Source organism: Manacus candei, unplaced genomic scaffold (genome assembly GCF_025592945.1).
Source record: "Manacus candei isolate 608988 ecotype Guabito, Panama unplaced genomic scaffold, ASM2559294v1 h1tg000049l, whole genome shotgun sequence".
In the NCBI taxonomy this organism is placed as follows: domain Eukaryota; kingdom Metazoa; phylum Chordata; class Aves; order Passeriformes; family Pipridae; genus Manacus; species Manacus candei.
This window is the reverse complement of record NW_026138097.1, coordinates 24568955-24596514: the sequence shown is the minus strand read 5'-3', so window position 1 is coordinate 24596514 and position 27560 is coordinate 24568955.

Sequence of the window (27560 nt, the reverse complement as noted above, 5' to 3'; positions counted from 1 at the left end):
AGACAGATTCGTACTTGCTGTGCACAAATGGCTCAGCAGTGTCACTTCAGGACAGTGTATACTAAGGGCTGTGTGGAATCACATCATCCTTTATGGAGCAGAAAAGCCTTTATGGCTGCAAGCAACTACTACACTGTAGGGATTTGTTTAGTGTCTCACCAGCGTCATTAGTCAATTCACAGAGAGGAGGCAGAGCCCGGGACCAGTATCCTGCTGGTACATAATTTTGGAATTACTGGGCCAACTGAGAAAAGATTATTTGTGCAATGGTGTTATTTTTTATAACTAAGGCTGAGAGAGACTCTTTTTGGGCCAATTCTGAAGATAAGCACTATTTAGCCTAAAGAAAGGTTTTTTGATGACCTGAAGAAAGAAATAATGCTTCCGAACAGAGAATTTGTTCAGATGATCAGGTCAATATTAAAGTGTGTTCTAAGATCCTAGGTAGCCATGCATATCACCCACATCATGTTTGGAAGGGCTAAGCTGAGGATGATGACTATCCATCTAAATCAGAGGTTCAAATCCTGATATAAGGAGAGGCAGAAACTAGATTTTAGAAGTGAAAACTAAAGTAAAGAAAAAATATGGATATGAAAACTAAAGAGAAAAATGTAAATATCTTTTAAACATTTGCATAGGGAATTAGTTTACCCTTAGGTTAAAGAGAGAGCTGTGTTTTGCTTTTCAAAGATGCATTGTATCAATAACAAAAGCCTTCACCTAAGAATCCTTATGAAACTCATTGCAACCATTCTTAAGATCAGATTGTCTCATTATTTTTCAAAATATTCTGTCTAGAAATGCCTGGAAGTTTTTAATCCCTGAAGACCTGCTTGAACTACTTTCATGCTGTGATATGAAGAGTAAAAGTAAATGTATAAATCCTCTAGTTCTTCTGAAAAAATGCTGTCCTAAATTTTCACCTGATGTAGCAAACTATGCACTGTGTTACAGGGTGATGCTAAAACTCTTTACTCAGAGAGGCAGGATGGCAAACATAAATAACATTAGATGATTGTATGAAGTATTGAATAAGTTGGGGACAATTTAAAACATAGAAGACATGGTGAAGTATGTTAGACAAAGTTCACGCTGATGGACTTCCCTGCTTTTGCCACTCACAGTATTCCTTCATTTCTGTCTGACTGAGTTTCTAATGATTTAATAAGTAGATTGATTTTTGTGGTTTTCGTCTTGAATTAGTCTGATCTTTATCAGGTGTACTTCTTAAAAAGTCAATGGAATTGGAAAAGTTCATAAAAAAGCAAAACAAAACAATGTTTTTTTCTTCTCAAAATTGAGAAATGAAATTTGCAAGGAACTTGTGTTTTGACAGAAAATCTTTTCTTAGCAACAAAATATTTAGGGAAAATATTCATAAGGCAATAAGCTCTCACTGCAGTGTGCGGTAATGAAGATGAGGAAAGATGACTGAAGACATATTTGGTTAAGCTAAACAGACAAAACAAATATATTGTGTGCCCTGAAGGCTTGAGCTGGAGAACACTTACAGAAAAAAAATAATAACCCCACAGTCTTTAATGATTTGAGGCAGAAATGGCTTTAATTAATGTCACAGCTGTAGCACAACAGGGTAAAACCAAATGGACAACTGGGGTGAGAAAAAACTTTTTTATTTTGTCCTCTGTATTGTTTGACCTGACTTGGAGCTGTGGATTAGTTTCTGCATTGCATCTTATGCAGACAGATGTACGCAGTTCCCCCTTCATTTGTCTGCTACAGTTTGAAAGAAGGACAGGATATGCAGAGAACCAGAAGTTCTATTTTTCATTGCTTCCTGGAAGAACCAAGTGGATGGGATGTGCAAAACGCAAAAGTCTGTTCTTACCAACTTGCTGGATAGCAAGTTATATGTATCACCTCAGAAGACAGCACTGAAAATGAAACCCCTGCAAAAATTGGTGCATGTTTTACAAGACAAAATGCTAAGACCTTGATGTCTAAAGGAACTGAGGAAAAAAAACTTCAAAGCAATTTAACTGGGGACAACATAAGAAAAGGATTTAATTTGGTAACAAGACACGCACCTCCCCCCGTGCCTCAAATGTTACAATTTATAATACTATCTGTCCAATCTGAAGTTTTCCCACCCTGTGGCTTTTGCCCTGATCCACCCCCATCTGACCCTCCGGGAATTGGGGCTGGGGGTTTTTCGAGACTCTCTCTTCACCAACCATCATCTTCTTCAGAGTACAAGGGGTACACGGTGACCTCGTTCCTGACCATGTTCTGCAGTTTGGGCCAAGATACAAGCATTCTCCAAACAGAATAGGACTATCTAAGAGTGAGACTAAATATATTCTAGTGGAATCCGGGGGTAGAATTCATATGGGGAGCATGGAATGGGGTATAAGGGTTGGGGAATGTGTGTAGTTTCTGTGCTAAGGGTAGGGGAATAAGTGCTGCTGCTTCTAAATCTACTTCTACTATATAACTACTTATAAAACTTATAAAAATTAGAAGAATCAAAAAAACCCTAAAAGGACCTTAAGACATCAACCTCTAGAATATTTCTTAGTGGAATGTGATTTCTACACTACCCTTTATCTTGTGCTTTAAACATGTACACAGCAAAATGACCTTGGTGTCTCAGCCAGTTATGTGAACAGAGTTCAGAATTCAACACAGGCTGGAATACAAATCTGTAGTTAGAGTACAAATACTTTAGGGACTTTTTAAAGTACAGTTTTTGATTACTGAATAGAAAAGAACCTATATAATGCTTAACATCCCTTCAGTTCTCAGGGCTCAGTTAAGTCCAATTATAAGAATTTATTTCCAATCCATGTTTTACTTTTCCTATATAGTGTATAGAAAAGCTTTAATGATGCAACATTTGTTAATGCTACACTCCTAGTGTGCAACAAATATTAATGACTATACTAAATTCTTGTACTTAGTGCACTTAAATTGCTGCACACTCAGATGTGGCTTGGGGAAAGAGAAGAAGGATTTAAAGCTGACTGAAGAAAACAGAAAAAGTTGTAAACTGGCTGAATTTGAGACAGAATATATATGGTAAAATTTCACAAATTAATATTCATTTAGAATTTTGTTTCCCTACTTTTTTATGAGGAAATTATCCCTTTTTTAATCTTCTTCTTCTTCTAGAATCTTTTGTCTTTTGAACTTTGCATTCTCATGTAAGTACTGTATACAGACCTTCATTCTCTTTCTGGCTGCAGATTTTGTGCCCTGATATAATAACTTTTCAGAAAACTTCTTTATTAGGATGGTGGCAGAAGGGTGAACTGCTCTGACTGCATATCTGTAGGATGCAGTCATGTGTATGTGGCAATTTCAATGGGAAAGATTATGGAGTAACATACCAGTGCTCAGAAAAAACAAAAATCCCAACAAAAAAACCAAACAAACCCCCAAACAAATAAACAAAAAAAAATGAAGACTATGGACTTTGTTTTACTTGCCTTTACAACCTGAGATTTTGGTCTGGGACAGATTCACCCCTTGAGTTATGGCCAGGTTTATTGAACAATCTGTGGCAAGGACAGGGAGAAGAATGATGAGAAGAAGACAGAGAACAAGGTGTGTTCTTTTTACGTGTGTGAAAACTTAAAATGCTTCATTTTGACATTTCATCTTGCTGTTGCAAAATGAAGTCTCAACCCCAAATTAGGTTAAATTAAAACCAACAAACGAAACCCAAATAAATCAAAATAAACAACACCCCCAAAAATCCAACAGAAAGAAAAATTAAAGCAAAATTTTATTTCTTACCTCCAATAGACAGTGTTCACTTTGACTGAGAATTATGTTTTGAGGGGATAGGGAGAATGTAAATAAACAGAAATTCTTTATTTTTCTATCTGTCTTAAATAATAATATTTTTCATTGTTTTTGGTGCATCAGACATATCAACACAATCAGTTATTTGCACAGATTTACCTACAAAACTAATACTGTAAGTCTAACACTAGAAGCTCTCTCCTCCCTAAAAAGTACAGTGTCGTTATCTTTAGTAAATTGTATAATTTACTGCAGACATAAATGAATGTAGCTACACTACTTAACCTTGCAGAAATTTGTTGCAATTAAAGGTATCATCTGGTGAAACCATCTTGAGTACTGTGGCCTTCAGATGAGCTGCAGGATGTGTGAGGTGCAAAAGGCCTGGGTTTTGGTCAGGGGCAGCATTTTATTACGTTACCCTTAATAAGACTGTAGAATGCAAAATTGGTCTAGGTGGCAATGATAAAATAAAAGGTGACATCTGGAATTCAGCTTGATCAAGTTCTTTATATAACTAAAGGTACAGACTGTCTTGGTTACGAAGTATAGTGCAAAGCTAGCTAACCAGCTATATGTATCATTGTTCTGGCAATGAAATTAATTCAGAATGAGTGTGTGCCACAGACTGTTTCCTGCTAAATAATCTATAAAACAATATTAAAAGTGATTTTGTTTGTAATGCCAGAACAGTAGTTTTCATAGGAAGTTATGTCATATAAATGAAATATTCAGCCTGAAGTCTGAGGCACGAGGAAGAGTCTTACTTGGATTCAGACTGTCATTGCTGTAATTGTTGAAACTATAAATTGCATAACCATGTAAATTTATATGGACACAAAACCTTGAAATTTCAAGTTGGCATTTTTAGCCACCTGAGAAACGCTATTGAGAATTGTTCCCTTAAGACAAATTCTGCATAGAGTCACCTCATCATGCTAAATCCCACTGTTTTAATGTTTTTGCATGGGGATAAAAAAATAATCATTTTTCACACAGGCAAACCAGAAAGTAGCTTACAGAGGGCTGATGTGTCTGCATAGTCCACTGTTGGATCATTGTTCAGAGTCCAACATAATGTTAAATTAGCAGTAGTGAGGATAAGTGGCTCTGTTTTTCCCAATGCATTTGACTCTCGATGTGCCCAGGCATCCAGAGCTAGGCTGCCTACTGTCTCCTCCCCATACATGCTCCCTCAAGTAATTGGTATAATGCCCCAAACAGCATGAGGCAGTGACCTGGTCCTTCCCTTTCTCCTGTACTTGCTGTAGTGACCGAGGAGAATAGGGAAGAACCAGTTTTCTTTCTTGGATTTTTCTAGTTTTAAATATCCCTTTCCAGGTGCCATCTGTCTTCACAACAAAATGATGACAGAAGCCCTAAGGTAACACATACTGCACTGAAGTATCGGCAGAACTGGTTTGTTTGGTGTTTTTTAACGGCATTAATGTGAGTAGTTGTCATGAGATGACTCATGAATGCTGTATTTAAGATTTCCTGTAAAGGTATAGTGATTTTTGCTGGGGTAGAGTTAATTTTCTTCAGAATAGCTAGTATGGGATTATGTTTTGGATTTGTGAAGGAAAGAGTGTTGGTGACACAGGCATGTTTTCATTACCACCGAGCAGTGCTTACGCAGAGTCAAGCCCTTTTCTGCCTCTCACACCACCCCACAAGCAAGGAGGCTGGGGGTACCCAAGAAGCTGAGAGAGGACACAACCAGGACAGCTGATCCCAACCAACCAAAGGGATATTCCAGATCATATGACATCATTCTCAGCATATAAATCTGGGGGAAGAAGAAGGAAGGGGAGACATGTGAAGTGATGGCATTTGTCTTCCTAAGTCGCTGTTATGCATGATGGCTCCCTGCTTTCATGGAGGTGGCTGAACACCTGCCTGCCCATGGGAAATGGTGAATGAATTCCTTGTTTTGTTTGCTTGTGTGCGTGTTCTTTGCTTTGTTTGCTGAACATCTGTCTGCCCATGGGAAATGGTGAATGAATTCCTTGTTTTGTTTGCTTGTGTGCATTGTTTTTACTTTCCCTATTAAATTGTCTTTATCTCAACCCACGAGTTTTCTCACTTCTGCTCTTTCGATTCTTTTCCCCATCCCACCAGGAAGGAGGAGCAAACAGCTGCATGGGGTTTAGTTTCCTAGGTGGGATACACAAGGACAGTAGTAAATAGAATGACCTGTTCCATCCAGTGATCATACAGTTTTTTTCATTTCTTCAATTTATAAAAGGAAATGAAGTCAAGGTTTCATTTCCCACTGTAACTGGTGCAAACCCCACTGCTCACCATGGGACTCCTTCTGGGACGCTTGTTCTCCTCCACAGTTCCCAAACTGTCTTGAAAAATCAATTTGCTATTCAGCTAAGTTTCTGTTCCTCAAAGTTTTACATAACTTTGGCATATGTATCTGTTTACCAACTCCTAGTTGGATCTATTTTAGATACTGTGGGAGAGGATCACTCTGCCTTCCACCACCAGACTCCTGTATTTGTTTTGGTTTTCTTGGAATATATATTCTGAAACAAATTTTTGAGTAAAATTGCCAATTCAGTTTTTGGTTGGAAATCAGTGTTTTCATATGGTTGCAAAAGTTACCTTAGTCATTAATTTTATTTTTTCTTTTTTATTAAATGAGAATTTTTATTTATAAAATGTAGTTTACTTGCAATGTATTGTTGAAACTAATTTAGGTAATCCAAACAAAGCATAGGAAGCTTTCAGGTTTCTTTCATAAATTAATTATTGCTGATGCCAAGGAGCCTTTAAAATTTTTTTAAACTACTCCCCCCAATTTATGAAGAGAATAATTTTCAGAGTTATCACAGAATAAAGACATTTTCTTTCCTCTTTTTTACACTCTGTTAAAAATCTATGACAAGCTCTATCTTAGGAATAAATCATGGGAAATGATGAAAACTAAAGTACATAGTAAATCCCAAGAGATCTATGTTTTAAAATAATTATTTCTTTTTTTAAATTAATTGTTTGTTTAGATTAACATTCTGTAAATGTGAAAGTCATATTGAGTTTACATTTTTCTCTCTTTAGGTTTGCTGAATATCTTGCTGTGATCTTCTTCATTATTCATCATCTTTTCTAGTGGAGTTGACTAAATTATTGCTGAGACAAGGCTGATTAATCCCTAAAGGAATAACAGTGCATCCTAGCAGTTAAATTAATAACTACAGACAGAAGGTTAGCTGGTAAATGGGGTTAGGTCTTCTGTTACAGGGCTGTAGATCAACAGACTTATAAGGTGTTAGTTTTCTCAGCATTTTTCCCTGAGAAAATCTATTCATTCTAGCAGAGGTGAATGACTTCTACTTCTTCTGCAAAGAATAATTGCTACACTTTTCATCTTAAGTATATTGTCCTGTGTTATTAGTTAAGCAAACATCCAATTATGTTTATCTAAAATGTTAATAGTAAAATGAATAATGATGAAAACTTTCTTTGCGAATGCAAGTTTCCATCTACACAAAACAACTAAAAGCATTTTTCTTTTACTTTGTCAGATAACTACAGTTCTTGCTTAAAGGTCAGTTCTCTGAAAGAATGGGGTTGTTTACATGGGATTATCACTTTTCATAGTGCTTTATTAGAAGTAGTATACTATATTCACTGAGGACTTTACACTCTTGTATGATATAGTGTTGCCCTCAGTGATATATCAGAAAAATATTAGTAGGAATCTGAAGACAAGAGAGAAAAAAGTACTCGTCTTTCTTCAGGCTTGCCGTCAGGTGCCACAGTCCCTGCTTTAAGTTAGAACATCCCCAAAAGCAAGTTTTATCAGCTGTCAGATACCTCCACAGGCTCTTCAAACAAATTGGTGAAATGTGGGAAAGACTTACATACTCTTTAATTATAGTCCCCAAACACTCACACTAGGGAAAGGTAGGACATTGCTTTGTAAAACTCTCCAAGAATGTAATTAAAAATGAGACATCTTGAAAAGATTGTCCTGAGTCTAGATTGGGAACTGGCTTATAAGAAGTGTTGGCATGAAAAGTGATGGTAGAAAGTAACACGGTTAAAAATGCATTGGTTTAATTTTTGTCTGTAACTCTCAAATAAACAAACGATAAAGCATATGTTAATCATGGCAGGAAAACTCCTAATCCATATTGCTTTATTCATTAAATAAATAGATCAGCATAGAACTTCTTTAGGATCTTTGCCAAGCTGCTGAGGGAGAGAGTAAGCAAACAACTAGCTCACTCTCCTAAAGTCAAAGATTTCAGGCTTGCTGATTTTTTCCTTTTCTTTTCTTTTAATTTATGATGGTTATTTCATGACATATCAAAGAGTTAATATTGCTAGTGCTGTCTACATGCCATACAATGATATGTGGTGGAGAAATTAATTTGACCCCTTCTAATGCTTCATAGCTGTGCATCAGCTAAGGGTGTTATCATGTTTCCATCTGGCCTTTTGTTGATTATCAGTGTTAAATATTGTGTTTTCCGCATCAGTATTTCATAGTTATTAGTGGATCCGAGTAAGTGGACACATTTACATTACTCTATTCCTTTTAGAACTTAACATATCAGGAATAAGAACTATTTAAATTACTTCATACATGAATCTGCATACAGGCAATTATTTTTTTTTTGAGCTTATAAGCCACATCAGTATCCTCATGGAGTCCTAATATTGACAATGTTTTTAATACAGGGATGTACACAAAATCTCCTGTTGCCTACCCAATTTCTTCAGTTTTCCTATTAGGAGAGAATCATGTATTATCAAAACACTCGTACTTTACCCTACTCCCAAAAAAACCAAACAAAAGACATAGCTCCCAAAAGCCTCACAAATCCAATCTAAAGAAAATTAAATCTAATTATACTGTGAGTAGAGAGGTTTTACGCTCTGAAGACTGTGTTATTGCATTTTTAACATGCAGGTGACAGTAATGCTAACTGGAGAAGAAGAGGATTAGTAAATATATCTGTTTAATAAGCTGGTAGGTACACTGAAGAATTTTTTTTAATTAAATAAGGATTTACGATGCTGCCTTAAAAATATGTAGTATTAAAAAATTACAACTCATAATGCTTTATTCAAAACCTGCTATCCCCAAGATCAGAAATTAAAATACAGGATGAGATTTAGATTCCCCATATAAGAATTTAGGGCCCTAAATTAGAAAAACTAACATTTTCTGAAAAGTTGGTTCTTAGTGCCTACCTAAGGTCTGCACGATTAGAGAGATTCAGAAGCAGTACTATGTCTTTGACATTATCACTCCAGTTTCTAAGAACTAATGCAATTAGTAGCACACTAAACATATCTATTCTTTTTCGATTAGCAAAATAGAAAAAGAAATAACTTTTCGAAAGTTGATGTAATTCTAATGTTCTGAACGTTACTGTTAATGCAGGTATGGAATTAAAATAAAACATGTCAAACCATTCTTTAAATGAACGTACTTCATAGGCATGTATAAGAACAGAACACAACCCACAGCATTAAACATGACAGATTCCTCTAACTCAGAAAAATAGTTATTGCTGTAATAGATGTTTATGCACCTCTGGGCATTTTTTTAAATATTATGTCTAACTGTTTCTCTTGTATTTGAAAGAACCCAGTATGGTGATTTAAATGTGATTCCACAGAACATGACACCTTCTGAAGAAGGCTGGAGTTAGTTTTGCAAAATCAAATTGAGGAAAAAAAAAAGTCAATATTTACTGAACAGTTTGTTTAACTTTGTAGAAACTTAATTGGATAATTTTATTTTAATATTAATAGTAGTGAGTGGATACATCTAAAGTTGTGTTATACAATGGGATTTGATTACCCCAGCTGCATGCATAAATACTATTTTTCTTGTGTGTAAGTTTTCAAGTACAAAATTAGATAATGAAAATTGAGACAGAATGCCTCTTTCAAAGTTTATGGTAGCTTCTTGGTAAATTTCTAATAAAAGTTTTTATTGAGCATAAGCCAGTTCATAAAAAAAAGTACTACGTTTCTTGACAGCTGGAAAGTGTTACAATAAACTATAACAAAACAGTTGAAACATGAGACCCCCAGTGTGAGAGTGGGGACAAAGAAACAGTGTATAGGAGCTGAATATTGTAGTGCGACTTGACATTGAGATTAGATCAAGCCACTTAAAGAAGAGGCATAGGAGAAATGGGATATGGTATTTTACACTTAGAACTACTGATTTGCAAATAACAGTAAAGTAGTTATATAATATAATACCAATAGCATACAGAATCCCAGAATCTCAGAATCACAGCATGGGTAAGATTGGAAGGGACCACAGTGGGTTAAGTGGTCCAACCTCCCTGCTCAAGCAGGGATTAAGCCCATAAGACAGGTGTGATATTCTTTCCTGTATTCATCAAAACAAGTATTGCATGGTTTTTGAATGTGCATATACACATGTACCTTTTTCTTTCATGCAAAAACAAGTAGCTTGTTTATGTTATAGGAACACTGTTTTCAAAAATCTAAGTATTTCAGTTGCTTTGAAATGAAATTTTGTGCTTTTTTGCCTTAAAGGTTTATCTGAAATTTCTGGAAAAAAAAAAAGAAAAGATGGTTTATATGAATCCAGACAGTGGGCAGGAAGGGCGGAGAGTAATTACATTTGTAATTAAACAATACCAAACAGATAATTTGAACAACCATAGTATTTCTCTGAAATTGGTCAATACTTGTTTTCAGTTCATTTTTTTCTTTGGTTGTGGAATGGATTTAATAATTTATAGTAAAAAATAGGGATTGCTGATCATGAAAAGCTAAATATATTTGAAAAGTATACTTCCACTGATGAGCAGTACAGTTTCCCTTTGTTTACATTTTTTTATTTTCTCACTCACTTCAAAAGTTAAGTGCATTTTTCCTCCTTCCTCTGAAATAGGAAGGTATTATTTTTCTCAGCTTGAAAGGAGAAACAGTGTCTGAGAGATTTCTGTTATTGAACAAATAACAGAGGAACGGATTGTCTGAATTTCATGGTTACTGTTCTAGAACCAAGGCTATCAGATTGGTACATATGGTAGGGGGCACTGTAGGTACTCATACCAGGAAAAAAAGTATCCAGAGAACACTGAGAGACAAAGTAATGGATTATTTCTGTTATACTGATGGGAGAGTTATAACATAGAGAATTTTAAGAGAGATGAAAGGCAACTGGGCATTTCTTTTGGGTGTTTTTATTTAGCTGCTAATGAACCTTTGAAAATCTCCCCCAAAGTCTAGAATTATTCTACTTGATCTTAAAACACTGAACTGTGACACCTGAGATACCCACCTACTTACATCAGATTTCCTCAATCAATGAAGATGGCTGGACTGAAGCTGCATTACTCACTGGAGAATCCTGATTTATTTCAGAGTAAAGAAGGAGATTAAATTATCCTGAGAACCATAGAGGAAAGCAGTATGCAATATGTGTAATTAAATAACCTTTTTATTTTCTTCCAACCAACTTCTCTTCTATGCTTTTAAAGTCTGCAGGTCATTATTCTTTTAGACACTCATTTTGGCATATCGATGAGCTTGTTTACCTCTGAGAAACAGTTTTATCAAGGATTCATTAATTTTTGAGGTGCAGAATGAAGATGTTCTTGTTAAGGAGAAAAAGATAGAATTACTTATTTAAACACAGCTTAATAACATATCCATAATAGTTCTATTATAATTTTAGGTGTTTACTGTACTGCAGCAAATAGAATATTCTTTTTTTTTTCTTCACACATAGTTTCATTTCTGATGCAGAAGATATAGACTTATTGATAATTGCTTGTACAGTGTTGATAACCCCAGCTAGCTTATACTACTGGATTTTTTCTACCTAGAGTGTTAAAAAAAATCTCTGTATTTTAATTCAGGCTGTTAATCCTTATAGTTCACTGTCCTTCATGTTAAAACAGGCAGCAGGGAAGATTTTCTAACATATTAAAATGCATCAAAAGCTTGTCTTCCCACATGGAGCCACTGATTGTTGGTCCATTGTTCATCATCTCACAGTAGCCAGTGGGACTTCTAAAATGGAGTCCAACATATTAGGTGGGTAAATGGAAAACAGTTAAGTTTCGCGAAAGTGTGAGAAAGGTCATTTTGATCTGTACTTGCCATACATCCATGACCTCATTTCAGTATGGACAAATTTCTACCTTTAACAACACGATTTTTTCTTGGAGAATTGAACAGATTACTGATGTGCCTAAAGAGTTTGTGTGAAAGCACTTTACAAAGTCAAGCCAAAATGAAAGTTTACAAAAGCTTTTCTTCTTCTTTGCTCCTACAAATCATTATTACTACCATAGCAGGGACCAGCGGCAGCCATCTCTGCCCTTCTCCCTGCAGGCTATTGATACATATTATTAACAGTTACATAAAACAACCTAGTTGGAAATCAAAGGGGGAGAAGGATATATTGGTTTGTTAACTTGAGTTACTATTAGAAAGCACATAAAACCTGTACCCTGATTATCTTCTCATTGGTTTCCAAAGAAAGTCTTACACAGTGTTTTTAAGCTCAGATCTACAATAAGCCAAAGCAAATTACATCCTCGTGACTTTTGGTCAGTGCAGAAGGCACTGAAACCAAGCTCGTGCACATCTACAAAATCCCAAATGAACAGCTGATGCCATGTTGCTGTGATTTGTTATATATAAAAAATTGTTTGATAATTGCAGAGGTTCTTTTAGATGATTTAAAATGCATCAAAACTGCTTAGACTAGATCCTTTGTTTGTTCACAATAAGAAAAATTCCAGGTCAAGTAACAGGAGTTATGATCCTGACTTTCAAAATCTGACTACACTGCAGATACTTTTGCTAAATGACAGTTCCAGAGAACTAATTTTTTTTAATGTCTTACATAGAAAATATACTACATAGTAAGTAACCTTTGGAAACTGTGTGGTTGAACTTGGAACAGGTGGAACTAGTATGTTTGCACCTGGTGGGGTTTCTCAGAAAGTTTTATGACAACAGGTTGTGTCTTGCATGGTGTTTCCTTGAGTTCTGTTTTGCTGAACTCTTTACTGTTCTGTTTTCTGAGCTCATTTTGTTTTTTCAGTATATCTAATAGCACAAAAGTAAAACAAAAAAAGAGGAAGAAACATCTTAAAAAGGCATGCATGGAATACTTAATCCTTCTGTTTACTTTACATATATGTAGTATGAATGAGAATAAAACATGTTAAAACCCACAATTTAGACTAAGGAAATTCTGGAGATAAACAAAACCCCTCCTTTATCTCTGAGTATTAATAAAAGCAAAGACAAAGCTAAGGATCTTTGAAAAGTCACAGTTAAATTTAAATGACATCCATAATGTAACATTTTACATATTAATTGCTGACATTTTGTCACAGATGTCTCCAGAATTGATGAATCTACAAAATCAACCTCAAAATAAAAGGAAAAAGTACATTTGCACTGCTTCAGCAGTATTTGCCATGTAATTGCTCACTGTTATAGAAAAACGTCTAATAATTTTTGGCATTATTCATTGAATATTCACCAGACAGCTGTAGTAAATCAGTTCAAAATCCGGATTTGTCTAACTCCTGAGACCTGGATAGAAACCAAAATCATCTATCTGAACAACCTCCTGAGAATAGGATCTGAACCCTATGGCCATTTTTTTTCCCAGTTCACCAGGTTCCTAGCAAAAACATCTGTATCCACTGAAACTACTGAAAACCTCAGCTTACCTCGCTTCTCCCATATGTTTGTGAAAAAGTTTAAAGTTTCATTGACTTTACAAGGAATTTTGAAGGTAGTTGTCACTGTTCTCTGTGTTAGAATTTCTCCTTATATTCAAAATAATTGGATGTGTTTTCCTTGTTCCTTTTCAAGAAGCAGAGGAAAACTATTCTGCAGTTATTCAGTGCTAGTTTAGGTTCTTTTATATATACAAAGTTTTAAGATGCGCGCTAAATAACATAAAGTTGCCCATTAAAAATTATTATCATGTACTGCCAATATCACTAAAGCAAATGTTTTAATTATTTCTCTCAGAACTTCTTCATGTTCATATTTCTTTAGTAGGAGTTATGATGCAATTCAGTTTTCCTATGTTAACACGTTAGAGAATACACAGAGATTTAACAGTTTCTATGTCCATTTCATGGAACTCATAAAATGCTATTATTTCATCATAACAAAATAATGATTTCAGAACATTTTAAATGACTTCACACATTGATTCATTAGGCTTATGTAATATTTTTGAGAATGCTGATACCAAAAAATCCCTTTAACTAGCAAAGAAGTGAAAGAGGGGGCTGAGGGAGAGGGACTGTGTTTGAAATTGCTGTATAGATGGTATCTCTGTAAAATAACTTCTTTTTTTTTTTCCTTCCTACAAAATCAAATGTTTTGACCTTTTCCAAATTAATAAAAATTTCCCTTAGGACTCCTAACATAATCTTCTATTTAGAATAAAGTATTATGAGAGCTGTCCATCAAATGAATTATACTTTGCAATTAAAAGTCTGTGCTCACTGTGTCTAAAGAGAAAATTGGTTCTAACTCAAAGAACTCTAGTGGTTTGAACTCTAAAGTACATCATGTGTCATAAGTAGTTGTGGTGATTTTACCCTGGCTGGACACCGAGCGCCCATCAAAGACACTCTATCACTCCCCTCACCAGAACAGGGGAGAGATAAAGATGGGAAGAGATCACTCATCAATTGCTGTCAGGGGCAAAAGGGACTTGATTTGGGGAAATTAATTGAATTTATTACTAATCAAATCACTGTAGGAATGAGAAATAAACCCAAAACTTCAAAATACTTTCCCCCCTCCCCTCATATCTTCCCAGGCTTAATTTTATTCCTGAATTCTCTACATCCTCTCCTGCAAAGGTGCAGGAGGATGGGAAGTGAGGACTGCGATTAACTCATCACATTCTCTCTGCTGCTCCTTCCTCCTTAGTGGGAGGACTCCTCACATTCTTCCCCTATTCCAGCATGGGATCCCTGCCATGGGCTGCAGTTCTTCATAAACTGCCCTAACATGGATCCTTCCCATATGGTGCAGTCCCTCAGGAACAGGCTGCTCCAGAGTGGGTCTTCCACGGCATCACAGTGCTAGCAAACATGCTCCAGTACAGGTTCCTCTCTCTGCCAGGTCACAGGTCCTGCCAGGAGCCAGCACAGCCTTCCCACAGGGTCACAGCCTCCTTCGGACATGCACCTGGTCCCGCGTGTGGTCCTCCATAGGCTGCAGGCAGATCTCTGCTTCCCCATGGAATTTCATGGGCTGCAGGGGAATCTCTCATCCAGAGCCTGGAGTAGCTTCTCCCTCTCCTTCTTCACTGACCTTGATGTCTGCAGGGCTGTTCCACTCATATATTCTCACTCCTCTCTGGCTGCAGTTGCTAACTTTTTCTCTCAAATATCCTATCCTAGAGGCTGATGTGCTCAGCCTTGGTCAGCAGAGGGTCCGACTCAGATCTGGCATTGACTCTGTCAGATACTGGGGAAGCTTCTAGTAGGTTCTCACAGAAGCCACCCTTGTAACCCGCTTGCTATCAAAACTTATCCCTGCAAACCCAATAGTGTAGCAAAAGCAAAAAAAATAAAAAATCAGGCATATAAAGAATCATATTGTCTATCGTTGCTAAATACTAATGAATTATGTCTAATTTAAAATTCATAAACAGATTCAAGAATATTTTTCTGATTTATTGCTGTAATAAAGTGATGTCAAAGAGGATTGTCTCAACACTTTGAAAAGCAGATCTGACCTAAAGAAGTGCCAGTCAGTGCTTACAATTTCTGCTCTGTGAGAAATGTTTATATTTGAATATTTTGTTTCATTTTATGAAAAAAAAAAAAAAGAAATTATGCAGCTGTTCTGAAAACACTGTAGTGTGCTCTGTTTCCAAAAATTAATATGTACCCAAGGATAGTGGAAACCTATAAATTCCTGGATCCTTTGGGCTGCCTGTGCTGAAATCCAGGTGCAGAGAGTTCTGATCCAGAGGATGTAAGTGGAAAGTGAGAAGAGCTGGTGTTAGAGGTTGGCATACTTTTTGCTTACTGCATTTATTTACACAGTTTCATAGAAGTCTTCTAAGAAACTGATCCCACTATGGGCATTTATTTTTATCCTAACAAGAAATCTATGCTAGAGGCAAGTTTTGAAACTCGACACTTCCATAAGGTGATGTGCAACTCTTGCCTATATGTAACAAGTTTACAGGATCCACACCTTGCTTCCTGCAGCACGATTCAGAAATGTCTCCCTCTTTAAAGGCTATCTGATAAGTGAACAGTTAAATCTGTCTCATAAGTAAGCTGTTACAACTCTTGCTGACTTGGAATGTTGAGCATTTTTTTCATAGCTGAGTTCAGTCTGTTGCTCTTAAAAAAGTTGCAAGCACTTAGCAGGAGAAACATTACTCTAAATGCAGGAACTGTGGAGAATCATTCTGGTGTATTAATTTTTGTTTTGCAAAGTGCACAGAGCCCTCCACAGTGTCGATATGTGTCAGACAGTATAGTTTTTGTAGGATTCAATCTTCTCCTTGCAGTCAGTAGCAATCCTGATTTCTCGTTAGCTAGTATTCAATTGTCAAATTTTTTTGTTCCTGTTTTTGTAAAGTTTTGGGCAAATCAAAGTGACTTTATTACAGAAAGAACCATTATCTCTGATGCTAGTATAATGGTATAGATTCTACAACTAGGTTAAACTCCATATATCCTGATGTCATGCTTTTCAAAATATTTGCAGATTCTTAATGATAGTCCTTTTCCATAAGAGTAACTGAAAAGCTCAAGGCAAGTAAATAAATGCCTACAAGAAGTAATGCTGTCAAAGCTTTGCTTTGTTGGGGAGAATAGATGGGGCAACTGGTGTGAGTCAGTGGATTGTTGTTGCAGACTGAACAGGTTAGGGTAATGCACTTATATGAAATTTAGAATTCCTTTTAAATTTCTGTTAGAATTAAAAAAGCAACATAGCTCTTCTAGAGTTTATGGAAATGTCACTGTTGACAGTAAGGTAATCTGCATTTCAGCCTTTGTTTATGTGATCTATTAATAGATTAAAAAAAAAAGAATTAGAAACAAAGTAATAGTTTTGTTGTAGTTCCATTGCAATCTTTGTATCTCATTTCTTAATACATATAAGAAATTCTTGTTACTAGTAATAGCAATTAAACTTACTATTTCAGGATTAATTGACAACATCCAATATTATTTTTATTTAATTCACAATGTCTAAGAATTTTTTTATTATGAAAGCACATGAAAAAATAAATGTGCATACATGCTATATCAAGGAAATAGATCTTAAAAAATATAAATGAGAACTCAGGAATTCCTAATACTACCTACTACAACTTGTTTCTTTATGTATATTTACTGTTTCTAAGTGCAATGAAACTCCATCGGGTCCAGCAAAGTTTGAATGTACTGTAACAAAAGTACACTTGTCCGGTGTTTGAACACACCGAGGCCCCTCTTCTACCTCGAAAGGACTCCTAAACCTACCAGCCACATGAGGGCAGCAAAGATCTAAAGTCTAAGTGAGGGTCACGCGAGAGTTTGACAAAACTGTACAAGCCGGAGTGGCTTCTTCCTTTTAGTTCTCTTTTACTTTTCCCAGATAAATTTTAAGAAGATCATGTCAGTGATGGTAGAAAGTCCATTACTGCAGTCTTTTAGAAATCACTGGACAAGCCTCTGATGGGACATACTTGATGGCATTCTCTTGCCATTAGGAAGGTTAAATGGCTTTCAATAAGAATCTCCAGCATTACTTTAGTATTCCAAAGCAGATTTATAAAGCCTGCTTTTTTTCCACAGTGTGTATGAGAGGAACTGAATCATGGCAATAAACCCAGAACTCTTCTCCTTTGTTTCTAAGGTACGGAATATGAAAAGTTTTCCTGTAGTGCACTGTTTTAGTAATATTTCTGTGTTTTAGTACTATTTCTTCCTTTGAGTCACTTTGTTCTTTATTTTCACAACTGTTTTTTCTTGATTACAAAGGATCTGAATACCTTGATCTTTATAATTTTTTCAGTTCTCTATAAATTCACCATGGAAACTTTAGGTAATCTCAGCCAAGAGAACTCTCCACTATCTAATGCCTTTTCAGTACAAACTTATCCTAAATGACAAAGCTATAAATTTCAGGTTTCTGTATTTTTACTTTCTAGTGCTCTGCTTACCAAAGAATAAACTTAAAAAGAAATAGAAATGCATAAATTACAGATTAATAAGCATGAACAGCCTGCAGCCCTCTTGGCTTGTATAAACAGAACATTTCACAACTAAACACACTGAAATGAGTCAAGATTTCTGTCAAAATTGAGACAAGGTTGTCTGAAATGTAAAGCTTTTGTTGAAAATTAAAAATCCTAAAACCTACCAGCTGTGTGACTTGATATGGCGGTGGTGCTATGCAGCTGTTGGTAGAATGTTGATGAAATTTGCATACTTCAAGTTTTTTTCACACAATAGTTGTCAACCATGATAGTGCCATTTTCTAAAATCTTAGCGCTGACAAATATGAGCATTACCTGAGCCATTAAATATTTGTAGTAGGAGAATCTCAGATTTTTCAGAAGGGAAACTTAGTCCTATTTCACATAGACAAAGAAACAGATCGTGGTAGTTATCCTCTTAGTCTTCAATTGTTATCCTAGTAGCAATGAGAAGTTATTTTCTTGATGTTAATATAAACTTTTTACTTAGTGACTCTGGCACTAATGTTCAAATAGTGCAAGTAGAGATGAATGGCAGACATCTCTTCTTTGGCATCTTCACCCTGCTCATTAACTCCCAGTTCCCATTGATCAGAACTAAAATCCAGACTTTCAAGGACATAGCAGTTTGGGTTTTTGCTTATACTAGTGTTGCCTTGCACATACTGGGAGACTTAAGGGAGTTCTTAGAGTTGGGTGAGGAATTCAAGTCCTTGCAGCAAAGAACTTCTTTTATACTTACTTTATATATGGGTCATATACCATCCTAAAACTCCATTCCATCCTTTTTCTGTGGGAAACGACTGCATATCTGCCACACTACATTTGAGGCATAAGCATTTATGTGACTTGTCTGCAGGATGAAAAACAGATTGCTTATCAGCAGCTGGTGTTTTCAAGATGTGTATTTGTGTTCTGCTCTAGCAAAGTCCTCTTCAACAGTTTCTCAGAACAAATAAATCATCTGTAAGCATTCTTCCTCTAATATAGAGCATATCAAACAAAAGGAGGGAGGCAAGGGCTAGAGCATATCTGATACAGTTAGAGCAGAAGAGGATCTCAATGTGTGTGAATGACCATAGCATGAGTATAGTACACCACAAGACAGTTATGGTAAGGAGCATTTTGATTGCAGATCAAGATTTGTAATGATTGCAGGACAGCTGTGAGCGCTTCAGCAGATTGTTGCAAAAAAAGGTGACTTAGTGGACAGACAAGAAATTAATGATATGTTTTTGGGTGTAGAGGGTATATCTAAGACAGGATGATTTTGTGATCCCTTTAAGTGATCAAGAGTATCAGCAGATGAGTAATCCTACTTACACATCAGAACAGACCAATATTATAGTAATTCAAGATAGTAGTATCCACCTCTTATAGAAAACATGACATATCACTGCCCATAGATCAAAAGAAGCTTTGGTACCTAAATGATCCATTTGTCGTAAAGTGGAAATTATTCTAGAAAGGACACTTTAAATGAGTTAGTGAAATAAATTGAACTTTAGCTCTCAAAGATGAAACTAACTCTAGCTGTATGTTAATCCTGGATCTGTGTTTATTTTCCAACACATTTGCATGCCATTTCCATAATTTCTTAGCAGTATAACATTTTTCAGTCAGTCATGCTGACTCAGCCAGTCAGGCATTGCAGGGTGTAAAATGTTGTGCCTAGCTCCTATGAAAATACTTGGTGATATATTTCTTTGTGGTGTTTACAGAGGCTTTAAACCATCAAAGGCTTTGAAGTCTTTGTAAATTCCCTCTTATTTCTTTTAACTTCATTTTCAGAGGTTGTCTCCAACGCAGTAATATTAATTTTGCCGCATTTTAGCAAAGTCAGTAATCTCAGTGTGAGTCTTTATACTGGAATGAATAATCCTATTAGAATTGTCAGATTGATGATGAACTCATTTGCTGAAGATCCTTCATATACTTAGAAATACATGTATTGAAATGTAGTGATCATTTAAAAAAATTGCTTCAAACATTTTCAATATTTATTGTAATATTGATTACAATATTTATTGAAAATGGTCAGCATTTGGTTTTAAAACTTAATAATTTCAAACTAAAATATTACCAAATTTGATTAAATAATTTTTAAAATAATTTCTTGATGACTAAGTGGAAGTAAAAAATTAACAAATGGTTTAAATACAATATCATAAAGAAAATTAGACACAACATCATCCAGATAAGTAAAGTCATTTCATATGTAGTCCTAGATGTATCAGTTTGACTGCAAAGTGAAAAAAAAGTCATTTGAATTTAAGAAATCTGGGGTTTGAAGAACAGGTGTTATTGTCTAGATGCACAATATTCTTTAAAATTTTCATTGCCTTTTTCTATTTTTAATGGGATTTATTTTGAAAGATGTTTACTGGTACTAAAAAAAAAAAATTACTGACAATTTTTCCTAGTATACTGTACCTTATTTATTTCAGTGGCTTCCCTTTACTTCTATTTGTCCTGTGATTTATTCCAAAACTTTCTGAAATGCTTTAAAGCTATGCTTGAGGAAGTTCCAGTATTTGTTTTAAACACATTTTCTGTTAAAAGTATATTTATTGTTCTAGTGCCTAGAGGTGCCAAACTAGTCTGATGCACTTTTACATACCTTTTAAATAAAAATACATAAATAAAAATAATAACTAACAATAAAATGTACATGTTTTCAGTGAAAACTTGTTCTGTACATGCGAACTCACTTTGCAACTCAAAGTAGCTATTGTTTGCATTTACAAGACTTGTGTCACTGCAAATCAAGAGTATTTCTAATAGAGTTCATGATGTTAAATTACTGTAAAAATACATGACATCTGAAGTCAAGCACTTAAAAAGCATTATATGACAAAATCATACAAATAAAAAGAAATATTACTTTGTTGTTTAAAAATGTTTGAACCATTTGTATTGTAGAATATCTAGATGTCCTGTCACATGCAAGGAAAATAATGTTCTGATATCTCGTTTTTCATTAAGATATACTTTTTTTTGTCCTAAATTTTATTTCTCAAGCTCTTGGTATCTGAGCATTGCAGAAGAAAAGCAGGAAAAAGTTTCCTCTGCCTATTTTTAAAAATGATTACCTGCAGTAGTCTCTTTTACAAGTTTTTCTCATTTCATAGATAGAAAATAGAACAAAGTTCTTCCGTTGTGTTAAATATTGCAGATTCAGCATGTGCAGCCCAGACAAAATGAACCAGTTATTACACACATAGAAAACTTTTTTGCTTTCTTTTATTGGATGGCTACAGAAAGCAACTTTAGGCCAGAAAAAAAGTCAACACTGTACTTCAAGGTTAACTACGTGTTAAGGTTCTCTGTATGCTTCTGTATGCCAAACACTTGGGGGGAATCAACATGTAGATGACTACATATAGTTGGAGGGTTTCAAGTCCCAGTCCTAAGAAATATTTGAAAACCAGCCTGTACTTATTCTTGATTGATTGAGTCCAATCTTCTTATAAAGTAGATATTTTGGTCTTCATGATGAAGGAAGAAAAGTCCTTGGAAGAAATATGACAAATGAAATTTCATTCTTTCTTCATGCAGGGAAGAGGAGTTTGCCCAGGACTTGAGTCTGTAAAAGGCAAGGATTAATTGTGGGAGAAGAACCCAGAGACCAGAGTGTCTTACTTGTGAGCCTAACCTTTCCTATGGATCATGTAGGTTATATTTCTGGGTTTGGCTTAATAAATCATGTACTCTTTTGCACGTAATTTTTATATAATTTCAGCAGATGGTGTGAGGAACAAAATAATGGCCTCAATATGCTTTTGGGAGAAGCAATATGCTTACTTGCTGTAACCTTTGGAGTGCACTAAAATTGGGTCTTCAATTTTGTGTACATGCTTTAATTGCTGAGCTATTGCATAGGAGAGGAGGGAGTTTCTTGTAATTTGGCACAGTTAGTTTTTTCTCTTGTTTTGATTGATTTCTGCAAGTGACTTTTGCACCCTCTATGATACACTAGGACTGTGGTAAATGGGATTGCTATTGATGATTTAGAAAAGGGAGGATTTCAACAGAATGTAGATATGTTAGCACTGTCACTGGCTTTCCACCTTAGGCAAAAATTCTCCATAGAAACGTTATCCTTGTTAGTAAAGAAAACCTATGGACAAATGCTCCTACAAGGACCTGGCACACTGTCTTGGGAGGAAAAATACTCTTCAGAGCAGGTTTTCAGTTGTGTGTAAATGAGGCCATGCATTGTATACAGGTGCCTGCAAGAAGTTTCAGATTACTTGTTCTTCATCGCCCCTTCAGAAGCTCTGCTGGATCTGGCTGTGATGGAGTTAGCTTTCTTCATAGCAACCCTTTGTATCTGTGAGTAAAGCAGCTTTATTTTCCCTACTCTGTCACTCCAGTGAGGAGGCTGGGGGTGCACAAGACATTGGAAGGAGACAGTCAGAACAGATGACCCCAACTGATATTCCATACCATATGGTGTCATGCTCAGCAATAAAGCTGAGGGAGGAGAGTTTTTCTTGGGAGGTAGTAATTGTTTGGAGACTGGCTGAGCCTTGGTCTCCATGTAGGAGGAAGTGGTGAGTCCATCACTTGATTTTGCTATGTGATTTTTTCACCCCCTTCCTCTTTCCTTCACTTATTAAACTGTCTTCATCTTATTCCATGAGTTATCTGACTTTCACTCTTCCTGCTCTGTCCCAAAACTCTGTGGGCGTGGGGAATAAGTGAGTGGCTGTGCGGTGTTTAGCTACTGGCTGGGGCTAATCCACCACAGAAACTCTGTCATATACAGAGAAAAAGTCGTATTTCTGTATAAAGAGAAGATAACATACATGATGGAACCTGGTCAGCTCAGGGACTTCTAACAAAATGGAAAGAACCGTTATGGTTCACAACATTTTTTCTGATTCATGTTATGCTGTGTCATTTAATCCTGCAATGCTTTAGTGTAAATGCATACATGGTTTCTGAATTACAGAACAGCAGTGGTGTGCTATTTCTAGGGAGGCCATTCTGCCCTACAGTACTTTACAGTTCATTTCAATGGGAAAAATGGTCCCATTTAGCTTTTCCCACAAAGTTAAGTTTCCTCTGCTGCTGAGTGTTTGAAATGAGAGTCTTACTCTGCTTATGGCAACAGTTTTCTAGAGCTGTTATCTAGATGCGTTGTCAAGATGCTGTTTCATAAAATCTGAGCCCTGGCAGGGCATTCTGCTCTCCATACCCATCAAGAGAGAACTCAAGGACTGCTGTCACCTTGTGATGCAAAGCACTATCTTCCAGATAGGCAGCAATTCAGACAAATCCCTTTGCTCAGTATCTGTCCTTGAATATCTCTGTTTCATGATTTAATAGTTTCATTAAATCATTTTCCTGAGTTTACTTAACATGCTCTCTTGACTACATATGATATTAAGGATTTCCAGTCACATCATTTGGACCAAGCACAACAACTAACATAAGTGATCTGAAATAACTGAATTTTAAGAAATGGAATTGCAATTATAAAAATTAGTTCTAGAAAAATAAAATACAGCACTTACCAGTTGTGGGACAGCATTTCTAGAAGCAATAATTATTCATTGGTGAGGTAAATTCAGCAAACCTGAAAAAAGATAAACTGAATTTCTGTTCTCAGCTTTCTCCTTTTAAGAATTGAATACTGATATCTCGATGTACTGCATTCGAAACATTTGTATTTCATTTGCTGTTGATAAATCCCCCTTCATTTCATATTTTTCTTAATTTAAGACTAAGAAACAAAGTTGAGCTAAGAAATGTTAGCTTGTTATTTATAAACACAAAAGGATGCTAAAATCAAATAGCAGAAAAAAGAGAGCACATAACAACCCCAGAGTCCTCCACCTCCTTCTCTTTCTATCTCCCTCCCTTCACAGAGATCAGGTGTGTGACATACTGTAGAATGGGAGAAATATGCTAAAAGTTTTGATACTGCAATTAGTTTTTTGCTTTTTAAGTTCATAATCTGATTTTTGCTGATGTTGGTTTGCAGAACATTATGTTGATGTTTGTTCATTCTGAATTGTCTTATGTAAACCCAAACTGCATTTCTGCGCCTGCCTCCTGTGTCATGCATTTTTTGATTAGAAATTTCTACTGTAGAACTTCAGTTATAATCAGATATGCAGCAGCAAGACCCATAACTGAAAATGTAATGAACAAGCAGGGGGATAAGATCAAACTTCAAAGTAACCCAAAGAAGCTACAGCAGCAGGGGTTGAAGGCAATGGGATCATTTGAATAATAATAAATGTATTGCCCTGACTTCACTTCCAGCAGTGAAAAAATGAACTCCAAGGGCATAATTAAAAATATGACTATTTACTGCATCATGTGACCAAAAAATATAAGACAAGCTTTTAAGGCATATTTTTTTGTGATCCCTCTTGAAATGATTCCATTTTCTCCCCATACACCTTTCTGTGTATACCACTTGAATCATCCTTTCTGATAGAAGCAGGTAGTAGAAAAACATGCATTTGAGTAGTAAATGCAGAATATTCAACATATGAGAACAATAAATCACCCCTAATATTACAATACATAGTAGAAGAGCAGTAGACTGCATTCCTGAATAGTGGACTAACACTGGCCACTTGTCCAGCCAGACAGTCACTACATTCTCTCCTCTTTCTTCAAGTGTTCTTGGAACACAAGGAAGTAAGCAAGATAGCTAACAAAACAAAACACGTGCAAAAGATGGCATGTATTATATAGGTTATCATCTTTATGTAGTAATAAAATTTGTTTTTAAAAAAATAAACTAGGCCAAACCATGTCATTGTCCCTGACAGCAATCAGTGTTAGTGTTCCTGTTAAAGACAAAAGTGCATAAGCACTATATAAAAGTGTGCAGAATTGAAGGAAATATAGCAATTACAATGGTTAAAATCTGAGTAAAACAGTAAAATATGCATGCATACATGCATGTGTTATGTAATAAAAAAGAAGTGACTTTATCTATGCAATCTGTAAAATTAGAGCTGAGGGAATTATTGATTTGAAGATCAAGTAAATTTACAGTAAAATATACATGTTTTATAATATAATGTAATAAGAAAATAAGGTTAGTCAAACTTTTCCAGCATTGGCATAAGCTGGAAAACAAAACATCTAGAAACATTCCAGGTTATGTGGCAGATGCTAATCAAGCACTAATAAGGGATACCTTCAGCCATGTGTGATTCTTCTGTATTAAGCAACCCACAAACTATTAGTTTTTCGGATGTATGTCCAGCCTCTTTTTCAACCTATGTAAACTCTGACTATCTCAACTACTCACCATGTGAAAAACCACCTCTGTTTTTTTTATTTTCATCCTGACATCTGCTAGTTTGATGTGATGCCTCTTGTGCTGGAAATGAAGGTAGATAATTTATCCTTGTCCACACTATCCTCATTGTTAGTAGTTATATAGATTGGTACCCTATTCTTTCACTCCTACCTTCGCTGTCTCACTAAAGAAAGGCAGTTACTACGGATGGGGCTTTAAGCAACCTGGTTTAGTGGAAGGTGTCCCTGCTCATGGCAGGGGGTTTGGAACTACATGACCTTTAAGGTCCCTTCCAACACAAACCATTCTATGATTCTGCTATGCTTATGTAGTTAGGTCCCTAAAGATACCGAGCTTACTAGAGCTAAGGAGCCTAAGTATATGGGATAGTTTAATAATAAGTCACAGAATAGATGAGGTTGGAAGACACCTCTAGAGATCATCTAGTCCAGCATCCCTGCTTGCAGCATGGTCAGTTGCAGCAGGTTGCTCAGAAACAAATCCACCTGGGTTTTGAATATCTCCAAGGATGGATACACCACAATTTATCCAGGCAACATGATCCACTGATATACAGCCTGACAGTAAAAAAATCCACTTTTTCTTGCATTTTAATGGAATTCTATGTATTTGAATTTGTGTCCATTGACTCTTTTCCTGTCACCGGGAACCACTGAGAAAAACCTTTCTCCATCCTCTTTGCTTCCATCCATCAGGTATTTATACACATTTATAAGATTTCCCTGAGTCCTGAGAAGTAATTTGATTGACAACACAACAATGAAAGTAAGATTAAAAAAAATTATCTGGGGATTTTAGTTGCAAACTAAAGTTGAATTAAGGAAGTCTATGAATTGAATAAATAGGTTAAAAAAATGAAAACAACACACAAAAAACCCACAGGAACTTACCTTAGTTTTTATCAAAATAGTAATAATTGCTCGCATTCTGACAACTTATCTGGTTTTTGATTTAAAAAAAGAACAGAAAAGGATTCAGATTATTCTGTGTTTTCCATCAAGAAAAGGTGGTGAATGGGTGTAATATAAACTTTGATTTTCATTCACACTTAAATGTCACCTCAGTACAATTATTATTAGGGGTCATTTCATTATTTGCTCTCATGGAATTCTGTAAAGCTCAAAGATATTTTTATACACACTGGATTTGAATGTCTGTGCTGATGCCTTAAGACCCTTTTAGTTTTCTTGACTTTGCTAATTTTTATAAGCTTTATATGTAATTATAGTAGTAGATTTTAGAAGTAGCTATATTGTATTCCTCACCCTTTAGCACCCTTTAGCTTACACATTCCTCAACCCTCCTACCCCATTCCATACTCCCTATATCAATCCTACCCCTGAATTCAGTAGAAATGTTTAGTCTCTTGTCAAGGCAAGGTCTATGCTGTTTGGAGAACACTCATATCTTGGCCTGAACAACAGAACAGAGTCAAGAACTGGGTGACCGTGTAGCCTTTGTGCTCTGAGGATGATGAGAATGATGAAGAGGGGGTCCCGAAATACACCCCAGACTCAATTCCCAGGGGGTGGGCCCGGTGCAAACCAGAGCAAAGGCTACAGGGCGGAAACACTTGGGACAGATGGCATTATAAAATGTAACATCTCAGGCACAACCGGCGCACGTCCTGTAACGTCTATGCCTTGGCACAAATTAAACCCTTTCCTTATCTCACCCTCAATTAACTGCTCCTGAGTTCTTTCTTTAGCACCAGCTGAGCTGGCATCAGTGCTAATAATAATAATAAAAGTAATAACTGCAAAAAAATTTACAACCCCAAATCTCAGCAAGTAAGATCCAGTCATTAATGTCATATGAAATGCCTTAACCCAGGGAATTATTATTTTTTCTTCCTGTATTCATTTAGCAGAGATTTGTTATTCCATAGCAACACAGTCTTAAGAACTATTTCATATCAATAATGGGGTAAATCTAGAATGAATATGGCATCTGCAGAACCACATTTTTACTACTGTAAAGGATAGATTGTGTTTAGGTGGATATGGAAATCCTACTTTTAAGGCAAGAGTATTTTCAAGGCAGTCTCTAGAATAATATTATCAGTAATCTGCTGAGTCATTTATTGGTCTTTAGTCCATAATGAACTCTGCTTCCAAAACTTAGAGCAAATCCTTAGTAACTGTGATTTTATTTTGAACTGCAAAATTTAGCCAATTTGTAAAATCAGTAAAAATCATGAAAATATAAAATATTCAAACATATCTTTGTGCAGGAGTCATCATCTGCTGTCATTGCTTTACAAATCCTTGCTATTTG